Source organism: Pristiophorus japonicus, chromosome 5 (assembly GCF_044704955.1).
Source record: "Pristiophorus japonicus isolate sPriJap1 chromosome 5, sPriJap1.hap1, whole genome shotgun sequence".
NCBI classification, from domain to species: Eukaryota; Metazoa; Chordata; class Chondrichthyes; family Pristiophoridae; genus Pristiophorus; species Pristiophorus japonicus.
Window position 1 is genome coordinate 224,490,333 of NC_091981.1, and position 6,000 is coordinate 224,496,332.

A 6,000-nucleotide genomic window follows, 5' to 3' on the forward strand; every position below is an offset into this window, starting at 1 on the left:
TTGAAATTGAATTTAATTAAATGTTTTAGACAATTTATTTTTTGGAATTTGTTTTTATATTTTAATAGTGATAAAAATAAACTTACCTGTTGTAAACGGCTGTCTTGCTCTTTTCGCTTCGTTGCTTTTGACGTCGAATTACCCGCACACACTCAGTTGTAGTAAAGGCCAGATCTTTATTTAGGCATTCAGACATTCACAAGCCAACAACTCTGCTTGAAAAGGAAGCTCTTCTTGAAGTTACACACCTTTCGAGATTCCAGTATCTCTACAGTCCATAAGAGTCTGAGTTCCATCTTTTATATTTAAAAAACCTTTGTCTAAATGCAAAGAATAAGAGTTCAATCATGACTAACTGCTTTCTGAATCATTTAACATAGAGACTATTATTCCCACCTTAACAAGGTACTCAAATACTTAACATTGCTTGTTTAACCTACAGATGTCATTAAATAGTAACAAAGGTACAATCAAATACTTAACATACAGAATCGTTTCCTCACATACTTAACATACAGACATCATCAAATCGTTTAGTCATGAATTTCCATTATTCCCACCATAACAAGGTACTCAAATATTTAACACCCAGACATGACCAGTCACTCATCTCAATGGCTGGAAGGCACCACATTGTCTAACAGTCTCTTTTCGATCCAAACTTCCAATCTTCTTGTTTTTTAATCCAAACTTCAGACCGCGTGCCGAAGCAAAGAGTTCAGAAATGCGGGACTGTGCTCCCACATTACCTTAATGCTTTTACCAAACGTAAGAGATTTAAGGACATTCGCTGGGCAAGAGTTTGCCCAAATCTCTGCCCGCAAAGGCCCTTCTCCCGGGGATGTGTTGGATCTGTCAGAAGAAATTTTGACAGTTCGCAAGTGCCGTATTTTGGCACATGCGTTTTGTGCACCTAAAGCCGGAACGTGTGGGGCCTCTTCGGGCGTGTGTGCACATCATGCGCACCCAGAGAGGCCACAATTTCAGGGCCATTGTTTTTCTTACCTAATTTAATGCTTTCTGTTCTATTCATATTTATTCCTAGTTCTATTTCTTGCTTTCCCATTTCATTAGATAGGCACCTGTTGAGTATGCTCAGAAAACCTTAATTTTTATTCACGTACATTGAGTAAATTTTCCCTATTCCAAAAATAAGTGTGTGTATCCGCTGAGACAAAACCCCTCTGTGAGATATTTTCTTCTGGACCTGACCAAAAACAGCAGGTCCTGTGTTTGTACCAGTAGAAGACTTGCCCTTTGTAATCCTTCTCTAAACTTTACCAACAAGATTTCGCAGCCACTCGCTTCATCAGTGTGGCGATATTGTGTAATTGCACTAGCCGCTTTATCTCTTCCTGCATTTCCACTGGGACACTGGACCAGCTCCCATGAAGCACACAGCTTTTGACTAGGGATAATAAGGGGTCCTGGCTCATCCAGGTTTTGATCTGCCGGGCAGTGACGGATGATTACTCACTCTGAAATGTTTCCATAACCATGGCTAAATCTGTGGGCTGCGCAATTTCCACCCCAGTGGTGGGCAATGGTAGTCTACTGAGAGCATCAGCACAGTTTTCTGTGCCTGGCCTGTGACAGATGGCATAGTTGTATGCGGACAATGTGAGCGCCCATCTCTGGATGCGGGCCGACGCGTTGGTATTTATCCCTTTACTCTCTGAAAACAGGGATATGAGTGGCTTATGGCCAGTTTCCAATTCGAATTTTAGCCCAAACAGGTATTGATGCATTTTCTTTACCCCATAGACACACGCTAATGCTTCTTTCTCAATCATGCTGTAGGCTCTCTCAGCCTTAGACAGACTCCTGGATGCATAAGCAACCGGTTGCAGTCTCCCGAAATCATTAGTTTGTTGCAATACACACCTGACGCTATATGACGACGCATCACATGCTATTACCAAACGCTTACATGGATCATACAACACAAGCAATTTGATTGAGCATAACAATTTTCTCGCTTTTACAGAGGCATTTTCTTGGCTTTTGCCCCAAACCCATTCGTCCCCTTTCCGTAGCAAGACATGTCGTGGTTCTAACAATGTGCTGAGATCCGGTAAGAAGTTACCAAAGTAGTTCAGGAGTCCCAGAAACGACCGCAGCTCCGTCATGTTCTGTGGCCTCGGTGCGTTCTCGATTGCCTCCGTCTTCGCGTTGGTGGGCCTGACGCCGGCCGCCGCAATCCTCCTTCCCAGGAACTCCACATCAGGTGCCAGGAAAACGCACTTCGAGCGTTTTAACCTGAGCCCCACACGGTTGAGTCAACTAAGAACCAGCTCCAGGTTCTGCAGGTGCTCGGCTGTGTTACGACCTGTGACCAAGATGTCGTCCTGGAAGACCACGGTGTGCGGGACTGACTTCAGTAAACTTTCCATGTTTCTCTGGAATATCACCGCCGCTGATCGAATTCCAAACTGGCATCTGTTATAAATAAAAAGACCTTTGTGCGTGTTGATGCGGGTGAGGCCCTTCGATGATTCCTCCAGTTCCTGCGTCATGTAGGCTGAAGTCAGATCCAGCTTCGTGAATATCGTTCCTCGTTGCAAAGAGGTCGCCGGCCTTTGGTAGTGGGTATTGGTCCTGCAGGGAGAAACGATTGATAGTTACTTTGTAATCACCACAGATTCTGACAGTGCCGTCTCCCTTGAGGACAGGAACGATCGGGCTGGCCCACTCATTGAACCCGATCGGTGAAATTATGCCCTCTCGTTGCAGCCGGTCTAGCTGGATCTCTACCCTTTCTCTCATCATGTACGGTACTGCTCTCACCTTGTGATGGATGGGTCACGCCCCAGGAATTAGGTGGATCTTCACTTTTGCTCCTTGGAATTTCCCAATGCCCGGTTCAAACAGCGATTGGAAGTTGTTTCAGAGCTGGGCACACGAAGTGTCATCAGCGGGCAATAGCGCTCGGACGTCGTCCCAGTTCCAGCGCATCTTTCCCAGCCAGCTTCTGCCGAGCAGTATGGGACCATCGCCCGGCACCACCCAGAGTGGTCGCTTGTGCACCGCTCCATCGTAGGAGACCTTTACGGTAGCACTGCCGATTACAGAAATCAGTTCTTTTATGTCTTAGTTTTGTACGAATGTGAGTTAAGACTGGCCTTAAGGCCTTGTTGCACCACAATCTTTCGAAAGTCTTTTTGCCCATGATGGACTGGCTCGTGCCCGTGTCCAGTTCCATTGACCCCGGAGTGCATTTAGTTCAACATTCAGCATTATCGGGGGACAATTCATGGTGAATGTGTGCACCCCATGTACATCTGCCTCCTCGGTCTGACGCTCTGGTGCGTCGTGATCCTCCGTGGATCTGTCCTCCTCTGCAACATGGTGGTTTGCAGGTTTAACAGGCTTAGCAGCTCATCTGCACACTCGTTGGAGGTGTCCCATTGTTCCACAGCCCTTGCAAACATACCCTTTGAATCGGCATGAATGGAAATGATGATCACCTCCGCAGCGCCAACAAGGTGTTAATGGCCTTGCATTCATCACCCTTGATGGTGGACTCTGAGACATCTGCGGAGTCGTGCAGCTGCAGGCATGTGTGACCTGCCCTGTATGTTGCGATTCGAAAACATCACTTTGTTCACAGTACTTGTAGCAGCAGTTGTGTGCTGAGAGATTTACTTAGTATTGTCACTGGTGGCAATGAACACCTGGGCTATCGCCATGGCCTTACTCAAGGTTGGGGTCTCTACAGTCAAAAGTTTACGAAGTATGGTTTCGTGGCCAATGCCAAGTACGAAAAGGTCTCCGAGCATGTGCTCCAAATGTTCTTCAAATTCGCAATGTCTTGCAAGGCGTCTTAGCTCAGCAACATAACACTACTTGGCCTTCAGATCTTTTGTAGGTGTAGAACCGGTACCTCGCCATCAGAACGCTTTCCTTCGGGTTCAAAGGCTCTCGGACCAGTGTGCACAAATCATCGTACGATTTCTCCGTGGGTTTCGCTGGAGTGAGCAGATTCTTCATGAAACCATACATTGGTGCCCCACAGACAGTGAGGAGGATCGCCCTTCGTTTGGCAGCACTCTCTTCCCCATCTAGCTCATTGGCCACGAAGTATTGGTCGAGTCGCTCCACAAAAGTTTCCCAACCATCTCCGAGAATTTCTCCAGGATGCTCACTGTTCCCTGCATCTTTGGGTTCGCTATCTGTATCTCGTTGCCAGTTGTTATGTATGGAGAAAGAGTCAGACTGAACACTGTGAGCTCAAAGAAAAGTGTGACCGTAGTCTTTTATTGCAGGTCTCCAGAGTGCCTCTCCAACGTGTGAGGCCTCCTTAAATACCTGTGCTCCCAAGGGATTATGGGATCCCTTGGGACTCCAGGGGACGAGCCCTCTGGTGGCTGTACAGAGTAAATACAAGTTTACTTACCTTTTCCCCAAAGCTGTCCTCGCCTCCATTGAGCTGCTGGGTTTCCCGAGACCTGGAAAACCTGGCCAGCCAGGGTTACACCTGCAAAACAGGTTAAATATGAGACCCCAGCCTCATTATAATATTTAAATAGCCAACACGCCTCTGTTCAATGCAGAAGTGAGCGGATTTGAGATTTTTAACATTTTTGCATCTCAGCTGACCCCCAACTCACCTATTTTTGCGGGTTAAAATTACCCCCAATGTCCTTCAGCATTGGAAGATATTAAGGTAAAATGAAATTTAATGAGCACCAGTTTTCATTGTGACTTTTGATTTCATCTTTAATTTTAGTCAGTAGGATAAAAAAGGAGACAAAGCACTAATATAATGTTTGAAGAGTTGAATAAAAGATGCAGATTAAAATAATCATTTTGAAGATTTGCAGGGAGAACGGGCCAGAAACACCATCAAAAGGCAATGCCTTCACCCCCTGTGAAAGGCAAACTTCAATACACATTGAAAAAGACTACAATCTGTACTACATTGGCCTAGAAATTGCAGTTAGAGGTGTATCTCTGAAGTACGTCTCTGACCCGCCAAACGTTACTGAACCTACCTCCAGGCTCCGAGGCTGTGGACAGTTCGAGTCTCAGGCCTCCAGGCGGATGGCAGGGTAAAGGCCCATGGATCCTGGGGATGCAAGCGGTTTGGAAGCATCCCTGAGATCACGTGGGCTAGGTCCTCCAATCACAAAGAAGGAATTCCATCACAGTCACTTCCAAACAGGATCTCCTAATAACATGCAATGCAATCCACAAATAATTAAACAATTTACACAATTCTGATAAATATAAATGGTCTGAATTTCAATTTTATTCATAACTCCCTTCATTACACCAAATACAATAAAAATGTAATTAAAAACTTTTTTTAAACATCTTAATCTGGGCCAATATTTGCATAAACTAAAGTGTTTGTGCACCATTTTTAAATTTTAAATGTTTAATTTAAGATTTATAATAACCCTTACACTGATCAAAGCTGACCCTAGATCTGCTTTTATCAGCCGTAAGAGTTTCATGGGCAATTGCTGGGCAGTTGAGCAAATAGCCCAACCCTGCAAAACAGGTTAACTGTGAGGTCCACAGTATCATTATAATATTTAATATTTGACTTTCGGTTCAGTAGATCTGTGAAGGCGTACCTTTTGCACAGCCTTTCCGATGGCGTACGCTGGACATACGACATCGAAGACACCGCAATTTCACGGTCATTAAATTTGCTATGTATGTCATGCACTTATTATTTAGGCATCAGCATTCTGTTACACCTAGTCACGTATGGGGCTGCACACATCTATCACTAGTTGGGGCTCCATTTACATCAGAAGCTGAAAATCCCCACACCTTTGCTTACAGCATTGCTGTCGCTCTCTGAGGAGAAACATGCTAAGTCCTCACCTCCCATGGGCAAAGTCAGGGGACATCCACTAGTATAAAGAAAAGAGCAGAGCAACAATGTAAAAGGTGCAGGAAAATAGGGGTATGTCATGGCATAAAGCCCAAGTCCATCACAATAAAAGGAATAAAGCACAGACAGAATATCAGGGAGAAAGCAGCGTA

At 45.1% G+C, this 6,000-nt stretch overlaps 1 protein-coding gene across 2 annotated transcripts in view; it reads left to right on the forward strand.

Annotated features, from left to right (window-relative positions):
• The window catches only part of adam22 (ADAM metallopeptidase domain 22), a 472,931-nt gene that overhangs the window by 328,529 nt on the left and 138,402 nt on the right, over positions 1-6,000 (forward strand). The window lies entirely within an intron of this gene.